Below are 13,606 nucleotides of genomic sequence, written 5' to 3' on the forward strand. Positions count from 1 at the left end.
CAACACAAGGCGTGTGCAGTCCCTCCGGGAGCTAGAATTTACAGTTGAAGGTATCGGCTAATGGCGAGGAAAAACAACAACATGGAAAAACTGAAAGTTCAAATTGTTATGTTATGTTACTTGAGCTGAAGGGAGACAATTTAAGTGTCATATCAGAATAATGTCTACGAGCATTGTCATCTGGCCTTGAGCTGCCACTTGGCACTAAGTGACTGTTTTAAGGAGATTCTTTTTTCCAGGCCTACTTTGCATCGAAGTAGGATTTTAGTTAAATACCTTAAGTGCCTTATAGTACCTGATTCATTTTTTGACCACTTTGTATTCCAGTACAGTCAGGAGCCAAAGTATAAGTGAGCATTAAGGAGGAAATCCCTGTTTCAGGCGTTACTGGGGAGACTCTTTGTCCTTGGTGGTGACAGGACATCCACCGCCACCTCCTCACCAGGCGCCAGCTGATTTTTATCACTTCTGAAAACTGACTCCACTTCTCCAACCTCCCGGCACTCCAGGGTTCTGCATACATTTCTTATTGACACAAACGATTGCAGGTAATTCTACGTTGGCTCCTTCCAATTCTGCCACATTGTTTTTTTATTTTTGAAAACAGATATTTGCAAGGCTTATGAAAATTCAGTATGAGTCTGTTTTCCGTGGTACCAACAGAACTTCTGCCAACTAAACAGGCAAAATAAATAGATAATAGTGAATTTAATTTTTAATGTGACCATTACTAGCTTCTGATCTATTCTGGGAAATATTTTACAGTTGGTACAGTTTGTATTGACATTAATCGTTTGACTAATGAATCCAGCATCAAGACATTACCTAATGTTTTTGAGCAATATAAAAATGTTATGCTTCCAGCTTTCTATAAGGCAATGTAGACGAGATTAATTCACATTTACTGTACAGTGATTAAATCAAGGAGGTTTGTTTGTGATGGCATCAATTTTACTTCCATAATATGGACTGCTTATGAATATTTATTATTTTATGGTTAATCCAATCCCTGAACTGTACTCACCTGGCATCCTGGAGTTTGCCCAGTGAAATCTGGATTCCATCAAATCCTGTTTAGTGCATTACAGAAAAATCACTCTCCTGCACTAGTGTTTTTTGTTTTTTTTAAAGAATCAGTTTTATGAAATCAGACATACAATACATCCAGTAATAACAACCTCATCTCCTTTTGGAGGACTCCATAGCATTAATCGTCCAATGAGAGGCTGTTTTAATTGGAGGCTGGAAGTTGCAGCCCAGTTATTGCCCTGCAGGCTCAGTATGGCTGTAACAGATATTATGGATCTCGGGGCTTTTCTCTAAACTCTGAGGTTTGGCCCATCGACAGGGCACCAGTGTGGGCGATGCCTGCTTTCACACGTCAGGAGAGACTGCAACAGCAGCGGCAATTACATAATAATGATCTCATCCTTCTGTAGCCATCCCAGATGACAGCCAGCCTATTTCTCTGTTACTATCATCTTGGGAATCACAGAGAGGGTTGGCATTATTTTACTGTAAATTATGTGAGGCTGCACAGGGGCTCTTTAAGGACGCCAGCTACCACTTGCAGTTTTATTCTGAACAGTTGTATTAGTAGTAAGTATTAATCGATTGTTTTCACCGTCCCTTTTCAGCAAAACACAATATGTATTGGAACATAGTTGGTTGTCTTCATGTATTTTTATCGAAGCGAGGCAAGAAAAGTGGTAAGATCCTTGTGTTGAATTAGAATTATAGCTCGGTTTTTGTTTGGCTTGGACATACATTAGGTTTTATGATATAACTCACGTTGGCATTGGAGGTATTCTATATATATATATATATATATATATATATAAATAATAGATTAAACTGGGCTCGCAACCCATCACACGTATGTAAAGAATAAATATAGCCCCAAAATAGACAGGTCAACGTATTATACAGGAAAACGGTCAGTTTACATAAGAATGTTTTGAACCTTCTCATATGACTTCATCAAGGTTTGACATTAAAACAAAACGTCGGAGTTATACTATATCTATGGCCTATAGATGGTCTGTGAAATAGAATTTGTCTGAACTGTTGACTTTCACAAAAGGGGCTGAATCCTCAGACGTCGGTAAGAAAAACACAGCCACAGACCATGTCAGTCCCGGTCTGTGCGAGCTCTCTGAGCCAGGAACCAGGGAAACAAAGCAGGGCACAGAACAACGATGAGGTGCAGGAGCAGACAGCGGGCCAGATAAAGTTTACTTAACTGAGTCGACCATAAAATCCAGACTTTGATTAGTGAGGCAGCCTGAAGCAGTCACATTAGCCAATCATCATCATCATCATCATCATTGCTGGATTCTTCATTTCGCCCCATCTTCTTCTTCTTTTTTTTCATTACGCCAGCATCACTACACAAGTGATGTAGTGTCCTTCCCAAATCAAAGTCATAAAAAATGACCTTGCTTCCAATGCTCAGCAACACCTCTTTCCTGTTCTCCCTCCACCCCTGCCTCCCTAAAGCTGTCGGCCTCGGCTGGTGCTCCCTCGGGGGAAAATCCGTCCTACAAAACCCCGCTGCCAAACAACTGCAGGCTGCACAGCCCTCGCGGCCTGTCCTGCTCTCATAAGGTTCCTATAACACTCAGAGACTGATCACCATTTTACAGTTGTCTCACCAATTATTGCTTATCCTCTGCAAAATGTGAGGGATTGCATACGAAGGAGTACAATATTCCTCAAACCAGCAACAGATGTGTGTGCACAGGCTGCCTGGCCCGGAGCCGGGTCAGTGAAGTTGCCACTGCACTCGCAGTGTGATGGCTAAGGACAGGCCGTTGAGATTTGCTGCCAAGAAAACCTGCATTTTAAGTTTGAAAGAAATGCCTCGATACGTCGACTGAGCAATCTGCTCATGCCGGCGAGCAGCTTGGATGATTAAACTAAACCTAGTGGAACTGAGGAGTGGCAAAAATCTATCACCATACAACCTGAACCTGAAACTGGGCGATCCTGCCTGGATTGTATTCAGTAACAGCACTTTTTAAACTCGCAATGCCAATGTTTTTGTCTTTGCACAATGTCTGCACATAGCAACCACAACATTGGTGAAATCGATAAATCATGCGTATAATATATTTTGTTCAAGCCGAGGAACTACAAAATCGAAATACTAACGTTTATTAGTACTTCTATTTTGTTTTTATAGCGTTTGCCTTTAGTTTGATTTAGTCCGATTAGCTAAAATTATATTTGAAAATAAAACCAAAAGTTTGTGTGCCGGCATTGTCATTATTGCACGTTGAACCCAGTAGCCTGACTGTAGTTGTACCAGTAGCCTGTGGATTCTCTTCAATATAAGTTTGCCTCACCCAGGAGTTTGTTTTAAACCTATATGGTCCATCATCACCCACAATCTTAGCTATTATTCTGGTAAGTACGATATTTTAGTAACTAATACAAACAACAAGCTACTTCAAGGAAGGATTGTGCCGAAAGTCAATATCGATCTGTGAGGGAAAGCTAACCCCCTCCTTGGAAAGTGGACATGCTACGCTCCTGTCCACCACCTACACCCTGACCATCCACCTCGTTGCATGAAGGACACACTGAGTCCCACGTCAGCGCTGCTTTTCGACATTGGATGTAAATCCGGATCAGCGGAATCATCCGTTGTCAACATAATTCCTTGGGATACTATGCTGGGAGTTGTTGTTATCTCACACACACAAGTTCGCACTTTTAAATTCAAGGTTAAATCCCCCTATGTGTTGACAGTGATAATTTACTTTTATAGAACATGAGAAAAAGAGAATGCTCACCATTGTTGTTGACGTGATTGAACTCAATTGCACCGCTCTACAGCCAATCAGATTCACTTAGAGCCAACGCAGAACAGGCCCCGGTAGCTAATTTCTTTTCCTATCCCACCCGCACCCACTCCTACCTCCCGTTCCGTGCCGCAGTAGACACTCCCATTACACATGCAGAATAGAGAGGCCCTCCGCTCTGCATTTCAGTGGCGCAGCGAACCAGGTCAGAGTTCATCTGAGGACGGCTTTTAGTATTCCTTGCTTGTTTGCAGACGGTATGCTGCCGACTAGAAAACATGAGGAATGGTCTGCGCTGCCAGGTGTGTGTCAAAGCCCAAAGCTACCAGTGTGATTTTTAAACGGAGAGACAGTGGATACCCTACACATTTTCCAAGATCGGAAATGTGATCGCAAAAAAAAAAAAAAGTTGAAGAATTTAATGAGGCTTAATTCTCCACTCACAGAATCACTGTCTTTAATAAGGTATAACATCATCAGCCTTGGACTTAGGCACACGCCTACGTTTCCTTAGGTGCCGTTGTTAAGTTTGACATTTAAACACAAGTAACCTTGAAATTATTTCACTGGGAGCTGATTTGTTAGACATTTCATTGTCATTAGATTGCTCAGTTTTAATTGTTTTCACTCTCTTTTCGCAGCGATGCGTTTTCCTCTCCTCCCTTTCCTTTTTTCTTTAACCTTCACACGATTGCCAATGATAGTTACATTTTATCATCACCATAAATTCCAAGTGTTGTTTTCAACTCGCACGCTTAAATCCGCAAAAGCACAAAGAAAGGCCACTGCATAAGGAGGTGTGCATGGATGTGGTCATAGCAGCCACTTGTGAAGTTAATATGTCCTGTAAAAACACTGAAAAGGGATATTTATTACATCTTTATGCATTAAAGAACTTTATTTTATGAGGACTTTATGCTTCCTTGGGGTGACTATAACCTTTGGCTTTATTTCTAGGGTAGTTTTTATTTGTATTTGCGCAGGTTTTTACCATCAACCATCCTTTCTCTTCCCTCAAATATCATGTCCCATTATGTGTGTAGCTGTTGCCCTAATTTGAATTACCGAGCTGTGTTTTGCGGAATCAGCGCAGCGTGGCAGACAAAGAGACGCTCCCGCTTTGCAACTTTAACACTACTTTCTCAGCTAATTTTCAGCCTCGCAAGCATCCCCGAGCAAGGAGGCTTGAGCTGTAATGCATGTGCTTGGCAGCCGTGTCTCCGTTTGCGTCCAGTTGTTGCTTGGCAGATGCACAGCACACTTGTCAAATGAAACCTAGTGACGTTTCAGTGGCAATTATTCTCTTTGTGCTCAAGTGTAACTACACACGAGTGAGTGTGCGCAGACACACACACACACTCAGAGGAAGATCTGCCAGCAAATCTGCATTTGCCAGTAAGTAATTGTTTCCATGTTGCTCTGTAAGATGATAAAACTCAGCAGCTTTTTGCTCTGCTAAACTGTTTGCATCTATTCAAATACAACATCATTTTTGAATTTACATAATTTTACACAGTATGAAACCTGTAAGATGGCTTTTTATGATTAGACTACTTGCATGCCACTGATCATGCTTTATTTCATAATATTTCTCCGGTCGATCCTGCACCAGGATCACAGTGAAATGATTCCCCTTCAAATAAAGTCATGTCCATGTCATCATTGTGATGTGTGGTTTGATCCTGTCAAAATGTTTCTGTTTCATCCTTTAAACATGATGAAAAGCAGCTGCCAAGATTCTGATTGTACATTTCTTCTAGTTTAACTCGTGGACAGGAGTTGGAGTGCGTGGCAAAGGAACAGGGTGGAGTGAGCATACTGAGTGGAAGGGGTGGCGTTTTGGTCGGGAGGGGCTCCTTCGTCTGACATCCAACTCTCTGGTGAGGCTTTCTTCGTGTTGGCCTGGAACCTGGCGATCGTAAAAATTGCCCAGTCACTCTCTGTTTGCATCGTTCTTCACATTCAGTTCATCTGACTACACGACTGGCACATATGACTTATTTGGTCGCTGATATGTTATTATCGTTGGACTGCTCCTCCTTCTTTCAGTGGAAATCATGTGTACTGGGACCAAGCGTCAGCCGTCTGGGCTCTGACCCCTGATCCTCAGCAGATAAATCAACCTAATATCAATTCCCAATTGAAGCGATTGTGTTCAAAATACTATCATGACATCTTTATGCATGAACTGTCCATTTGTCATGACACAGAGGACACACACACAGAAAGTAAGAATGAGCCCAGTGGAAGTTTTATGGCTCCTGGTTTTATAAGACAAGGGCGGGACGGAGGAGGTGAGGGGGAGTCGGTGAGCTTTAACAGGCACTTGGGGTTTGATTGCTCCTGAGGAGCTACTTGAGGAGTTGTGTCATTTTACAGCTGGGGTTATAGAGGCGAGGAGCTAAGTTACATCCAGGACCTCAGCTGTGATTCAGGCCGACTGGGCTGCCCAGTTCGAAATGTGAGTCACACAGATGATGCCTTCCTCCTGCTATATGGGACAGAGCAGGAGTCGGGCCGGTGGATGTAGTCTGCGTGTGAAAACCTAAATAAACCTACCGTTGGTTTCAGGCAGGGAAATATAAACACCTGTCACCTGGGTGTCAAACACCAGCAACCAATTAGACACTCGTAGAAATACGGAAGTATGGAAATGTTCTTGGAATTAATCTTATTTTTTACATATTATAAAATGCGTCGCATTTTGCTTTATAATGTTATTTTTATTTAGGTGTTTGGTGAAATTGGAACTAAAATCTCAGTGTGACTTGCTCATTACATCAAAGGTTAAGGCTAAACAAACACTTGACCCCGCGAATCAGAGACGCTCAAAGGCCCGATCACGGTCCCCTTGAAAACCCAGTGAGACGCCGCGCTCTCGCTTAGCACTTGCATGGCTTCGTGGCAAATCTGTTTGTTGAGTAAACATCCCAAGCTCGAAAGACAGAAGGCCTCCTAAACTGGCATCTCAATATGAGGATATGGGAGGAGGCTCAAATGCACCCGTTAACCATCATGCCACTTGGGAAAAAAATCAGCTCTTCGTCTGTGTTTAGAGTATCTCTGTCTTAGGTTAATGTGCATGTATTAGGACTGTCCGACCGACAAATGATCACCAGTCTTCGGTGCACAGAGTGGTTGTCCCAGCTGTAAACCACCAGAGCTTAGTGCCTAGTTAGAGGTCAGAGGTTAATGTGGTGCTAGAGGCAATACAAGACACTGTCTTAAATATAGCCCTTTATATGTAGTCTGGACTGTCGATTGACCCCAGGGACTCTGGAACAGACATTTAAGAGGTGATTTGTCTCAGTTTGTTGACGGAGGACACTGGTGATCATTTGGTAATTTCAGCCGGATCTGTTGTTTTCTTCAGATCTTACAACGGGGCAAGAGTTCTCACTAAGTGACAGCTCAAGCAATGTACGAATACTGCGAATCTAAGAATAATCTAGAGCAGGATTATTTAATCAGTCAAACAACTTCCAAATGTTCCTAATTTGGACATAGAAATAAAGACAGAAGAAGCATCTGTTGGTAATTACTCAGCGTGCAGCTCACGGCCCTCTAGTGACTTCTCTCACTGTTTCTTGAGAGAGAAAAAAACTCACCCATAGTGGTGAAATTTATCAGTGGCAATGTCCCGTGAGTTCAGCAGTTATACATGCCGACCACCTCAACTGCTTATGAAACGCCTCCCTCTTTCCCTGTGTTTGAGCTTGCATGGCTCAGTGCAAAGCAAGCAGAGAGATGCTACGCGTTGGGATTGCTCCAGGTCCCGCAGTCAGCCGACTGTGATGAGACAGATTGCGCCTTTGCTCGGCCCTGACATCTCGGGCCGTCTGCGTCTTGCCAAGTGGCCTTCTGAGACGGGGAAGGAAAAGGAACTGCCCCGGTGAGTCTGTCTCGTCTCAGCGTCCACCCGCTCGGGCCTGCTTTTCCGGCCAGGGCTCTTAATTGTGTCTCTGGGTGAAGCGGTAGCGGCCCCAGCAGTGGGGAAGAAGGGGGGGTGGGGCACATATGTGTGATGTGAATAAGACCACACACACAATTACACGCATTCACACGTAAGCACATTCGCACGAATACTGTAATCCCACGGCTCGAGTGAATGACCATTGCAGTTGTAATTTGAAATGACTATTATTGGACGTTTGTGGTCCACAGAACCGCAAGACCCCGATACCCACCGGGACCCAGCAGCAAGAATACCATAGCTAATAACTGCACGGTTTAACTAAACCCAGGGGCAGACTCCTTCATAACTTTATTCACAAATGACGTCAGAGCCATTTTCCAATGGGTAACTTTAGGTTAACCCATATGCAGCATGAAACAAAGATTTCCTCACAGAACACATACACTGTGATTGGAGTGTATTTATAGAATATGAATACTTTAGGTCTCTCTCTAGATGCAGTACTCAGTGTGCTTTTGGTGGTATTTCAGTGAAAAGAAGTGTCTCTTATTTAGAATGGTGTGCATATAAGCAGAGACAGGAATAGATTCACAGCAAGTCTCCTCCCCCTGGCCTTCGTCAGAAGACTATCCCATAACAGTGATGTCACCGAGTCTTCCTCACACCTAGCCGAAAGGTTTCAGTGCTGGCTCGGGCCGACCGCAGTCTGGCCAGCTTCCTGTCTGACCAACGTGGGTCAAACACAAAGAGACGGGCGGGCAAACATGGGCACATCCACCTGTTAACACAGCCCGGTCACAGGGGCCGGAGTCAGCAGGGGGAGAGGGTTCAGCTTCAAGAGAGGGAGAGCTGAATCTTAGGCTATGTCACAGCATGACCAAAAAAAAGAATAAAGACAATGTCAACAGCAGCAGCATAGCCTGAAGTCTTGTCTACTTTTTTAAAATCTTGTTATTTTAACTTTGCCATGAAATATAGTTGTAATAAATTAGGTTTCTAGCGATGGACTCTCCAGTGTGTGCCCAGACTGGTCCCTGCTCCAGGGTTTTATGATATCTGGCTCAAACGTAACATTTTTCAGTCTGTCTCCAGTTGTCAGATTCCTTAATTGGGGAAGTCCGACCACCTAGGCAAATTTATCTTATGCGTGTGCATGCAGCCGGCCGACCATTGTGTTTATGTAGCGGTAATTGGTGGACAGGTGGGATGGAGGCCTGTTGTTTTGCTTAACCTTCTCTGTGGTAATTCAGAACACGGCTAACTAGACCTTGCTTAACCCCCTGACTTTAGCCCCAATCAACACATGGATATTAGGCACCATGCCACCTCTGCCTCTGTGTATCTGAGGGCTGGTTTGTGGTAAAAACCTGTCAAAATATCCCACTCTCATTTCTGTTCGGCGACAGCAACAAGACCTCTACAGTAATTTCCAGAAATCTGTCCAAATTGCTTAAGTCTTAAATTATCTATAATTGGCCCCTGCGTTAGGTTACTGGGGGTTGCCTCCAATCATGTGGTGGGAAGGAGAAAGGGCTCTAGTCACTTCCAGCTGGTTAATGACGGCCAAACGGGTGCTTACCAACATCACGCCAGTTGCCAAAGGTTACCACGGATGAATATTAGCTGGATGTGAAGTTTATTTTACAAAATGGCACTGGCACTTATGTGTGGCAAGCCCCCATCATTGACTGGGAATAATTGAACTCGCTCTACAATGCTGATCTGTTTGACTCGCCAATTTCTCTTGTGCGACGGTTTTCCACATCACCTTATCTCTTTGATTGCGACCGAACATTTCCTGACAAAGATCAAACCGGGATTCTGCTTAGTTTCGCCTTTGCAACAGAAGATTCACTGAACTGGATGTTCTCAATAATTCTACCCCCACTGCGAGCAGTCAGCCAACGCTATGTCAGTATTATCTTTTTAGTACCTGACTCACCTGTAACCTGAACTTTAAATAGCAATGATAACAGGCTTCTCTTCACATGGGGTCACACTGCATTAGGGGTCAGGGTGAAACAGACTCTCTCTTTGTGCTTTGCCAATGAAGTTTAGGACTCGGGCTAATCAGGGGGACGAAAGCGTACACCGCTCCAAATCAGCTCCAGCCAAGCCAGCTGAATTTATCTCAAACTTATTAACTTTTGCTCAGGACTCAAATTGAAACCAGCTCGAGTGCTCACGCTCAAGAGGTGCTGAGTGTGAGAAGTGACAGTATGATTTACAGGGGGGGGGAACCATGCCACAGATGCTGCAGATGCTGCAAAAGTGGGGACTGGTTAGGAGGGAGGGATGAAGAGTTTTCATTAGACAGGAAACCCTGTAACTCCGGAAAGTGATTGCTTTGTTAGTCTTGAAGTGACAGAAAAACTACAGGATGCCACAAGTCAGCTCAAGACCAGAGCTTCGCCGTCGGCACCATTGGTCAATGTGTCGCAGCGTCTCGGCACATGCAAGTCAAGTTAGTTGGACTGTTGGAAAAACAGAGTCCTTTAGGTGAAAGAAATTCAATTTGTAATCTGTCGATGTGTCCTTGATCAAGACGCTGAGCTCATAGCCGCTCTCTGCTGCTGAGTTCCACCAGAGAAGAGCAAAGGGAATAGCACTCGGCTCAAAGCTGCCCTTTTGGATTTTATCGTGAACAAAGTTTCCCTTTATGCTTTACACTAATTGTTTCTTATCATGAAACCTGCATTGTTGATATCCATGTTTACTTGTGAGCGGTCGTCTTCTTCACAAAATGTTGGTGGCACATTGGAGCGTTTGTTTGTGCTCTGCTGCAGACACCTGCGGATCAGCAGAATGGAGTGCAGGGAGGTGCGCGCGCATCCCTCATGAGTATGCACAATCATACGCTTTACACTTGAAAAATTCTTTACTCAGTAGCTCTGCTAGTGGTTGAAATCTCCACGTGGTATCTTTATCCGTCTGCTGTACGCTTCAACAAATTAACATTGGATGGTTTCGTTTAGCTTTAATAGAAGACAGAGTTGTGTTTGTGTGTTTCATTTTAAAGTTGCAGATGTCCTCGCGAGGGGAAGGTACATTTTCTCAGCTGGAAAATAAAGTTTCACTGGCGGGTTATAGCTATTTTGCTGTCCCCGACCCAGCCTTCACAAGAGAGTCTCAAACCACATAAATCCTCAAAGATCTCCAATGTGCTCTCTCTATTTTTTTTTAAAAAGCATGCAAATTAGCATTGCCTCTACTGTTGCAGGATAAGTCCACAGATGGCCTCAATAGAAAATGCTTATAAATACTCTTTTGTTTATACAATCTTATACTGGTAGTAGTTAGATAGTTTGTATCCGAGTGTCTGCATGTGCTTGTGTGTGTGGTTCTGTGGGAGCATGACTGCATGCATGCTCATCCCTCCCCTCTTCCTGAGCTTTGTTAGGCCAGGTGTGCCTATTCTCAGTGCAGTACCCAGGGAAGCGTGAGAACGCAATCGCTGGCCCTTCTCTCCCTCCTCTATCTGATTTATTTCAGCCTCTATGGCATTTTAGCAAACAAAAGTGCAGCTCAATATTGATCTGGATCTCTCCCATTTCCCCACTCCGCTCCCTTTGTTTTTTCTCAGGTCTGGGGTGGCTGCTTTAAATCAGGCCCTCTTGACGTTTGCTTAATGTCTAATTAGCCATGGGTGGGCATGGCCTTTGATTATAGGAAGTGCCTGGGGGTGGGGCTGCAAAGACGACTGAATTTTGACAAAACACCGCGGACTGATCAATCATTGCCTGACACATTGTTTTGTCCTTAATTTGAGACTGCTCGGTTTAGGGATATGTCCTGTTGGTCGCCTTATTCTGAATTCAAGTGATGTGATTTCCTCTCACCAGCCCAAGTGACACTTTTCTTGGGCCGCGATGCGTGTCTCTAGATCCACTTACATCGACTCCAGGGTGTCCCACCATTGACTCATCAATCTGCTGTTCACTTTGTCGATACTGGATGGCTGAACCCCATCGTCAGGGTAACAATGGCTTGTAATTGATTGAATTTTAACAAATGACTTCATAATGAGCCCTACTGCTCAATAGCCTCTGTGTCTGTAAAAAAACAAATTCATTTAGGGAAAATTGTGAGTGATAGATGTATTAGTTGGTATGTTGTTTTTACTGATACATGGTTAAAACTTCGCTGAGGTTCGCTGGTCTCAAGATGAACATCCTGGATTTTGTACTGCTAAGACATTTGGATACTAAGCATTAAAAATGAAGCTTTCTCACCCCGGCTCTACCCGCCTGCAAGGCTTCCCCCTCTATCCTAAACACTGGCCAGATGGCCGGAAAGTTGACTTTATTTAAATTTGGTAATTCCGGCTTTTTTTCCTCCTTTTCCTCAACCTCCCCCACAACGCTTTGCTCCCCCCCCCCCCCACCCCACCACCACTCCTCCGCCTCTCTATCTTCGCTCTGAAGATCATGGCAGGGTTGTGTCAGCGGGTGAAACAGCTTCAGCTCAGAGCAGACGTGAGAATGACACGGTGATGAGCTGCACCTGCAGAACAGATTAGAGACAAGTGAGACAACTGATATAATAAAATAATTTGGTAAGTAAAAAACTGATTATTTTTTAAACATTGATATGATTATGTTTTTTGGGAAAATGTAATAAAACATAACTTAAATGGGCATGTGTTAAGCAGAGACCTGCCTACAGTCAAGTCTGCATACCGTCCTGCAGAGGACGGAAAAAAACTTTATGGATGTTTTAATGGGCCACCGTCACAGGCGGAATTTCTGGCACTGCAGCTCTACAATAAAGCAATGGTGCAAAACACACACATGTGATATTTTATGTTGTGTTGAAAAAAAAACCTTTAAAAAAACTTTGGTGAGACAAATTAGTGTTTATGTAATTTACTGGAAGCACTGCAGTGACGTCATGAAGAAGTCATCATGAAATGGCATTTACATTATATAAAAGGCAGCATTGCGTGGTTGGGGTACAACCAGCGCACGGGATATGCATCGCCCCGCTGGTGCTTTTCTCCTCTATGGAGACTGTTCTTCAAAAGACGATGATAATGTGAATTTACAGTATGAAGATGTAAAATGCCTCTTTGAAACTGAGCCAAACACCTGAATCGGAGGTAAAACCTACTTTTGGCTACTGTGTCTTTGTTGCACATCATTAATCCACCTGCCCATCATTGTCTGTTTAAACTGCCATCCCACCTGCTGCTCACACTTCAGTGGATACCTTTCATCTTACCGTCCTCCTTCGACAGAGACCCCACACTGACAGAGTAATGTCCCTTATTACAGCCCTCATTAAAGTGAGGGTCATGTGTCAACCAGCAGGCCACAGGACATCAGGCTGTCATTAAAGCTATATGTTGGCTTGTGATCTTCCTTCCTCTGAAAGATACTGTTCAACGTTTATACTCCTGTTTGTTTTTTCCTTACATTTCCAACATCAGTAACTTGCTTGGAGACATCTGGTCTCCTACGTGAAGTGGAAAGCCCAACAAAAAAACTGACATCACCGCTGTGTGTCATGAGACCCCCTTGGGCTCTGCAGCTCTTCCTGTGTCACCCTTTCAATACTACCCACCTTAGCATGTCTGTCTTTTAAGCATCCCCTTTTCTGAAAAGAGAGAAGCCCACTCCAGTCGTCCTCCACTGTGAAGCCATCTGAGAAGGAAACTGAATATAAATCCCTGACAATAGGCAGGGTGCTGGGGGAATAGGCCCAAACAGCCATTTAGCAGGTGCACCTTCGCGGCCTTCACACAGTTCCCACACATATCACCGAGACTGGTGGCCTGCCCTAGAGAGTACCCCTGAATCGCCATCGAAGATCAAGTAGCGATCAATTAATGGGAGAACAAGGCGTCCGCTGGGGGGATGTCCAGTGTCCCACCCTCGCCTGCTTT

The 13,606-nt window shown here is 44.0% G+C and overlaps 1 protein-coding gene across 5 annotated transcripts in view; it reads left to right on the top strand.

Annotated features, from left to right (window-relative positions):
- Nucleotides 1-13,606, top strand: part of LOC118289014 — a 78,499-nt gene that overhangs the window by 47,824 nt on the left and 17,069 nt on the right. Inside the window, exon 2 of one of the 5 annotated variants that reach the window (XR_004785995.1) lies at nt 5,567-5,686. The exons of the other annotated variants lie outside the window; for them this stretch is intronic. The gene's annotated coding sequence lies outside the window, so the exon portion shown is untranslated. The remainder of the gene's footprint in view (nt 1-5,566; nt 5,687-13,606) is intronic. 5 annotated transcript variants of the gene reach the window in all.

This window comes from Scophthalmus maximus, chromosome 17 (assembly GCF_022379125.1).
Source record: "Scophthalmus maximus strain ysfricsl-2021 chromosome 17, ASM2237912v1, whole genome shotgun sequence".
In the NCBI taxonomy this organism is placed as follows: Eukaryota; Metazoa; Chordata; class Actinopteri; order Pleuronectiformes; family Scophthalmidae; genus Scophthalmus; species Scophthalmus maximus.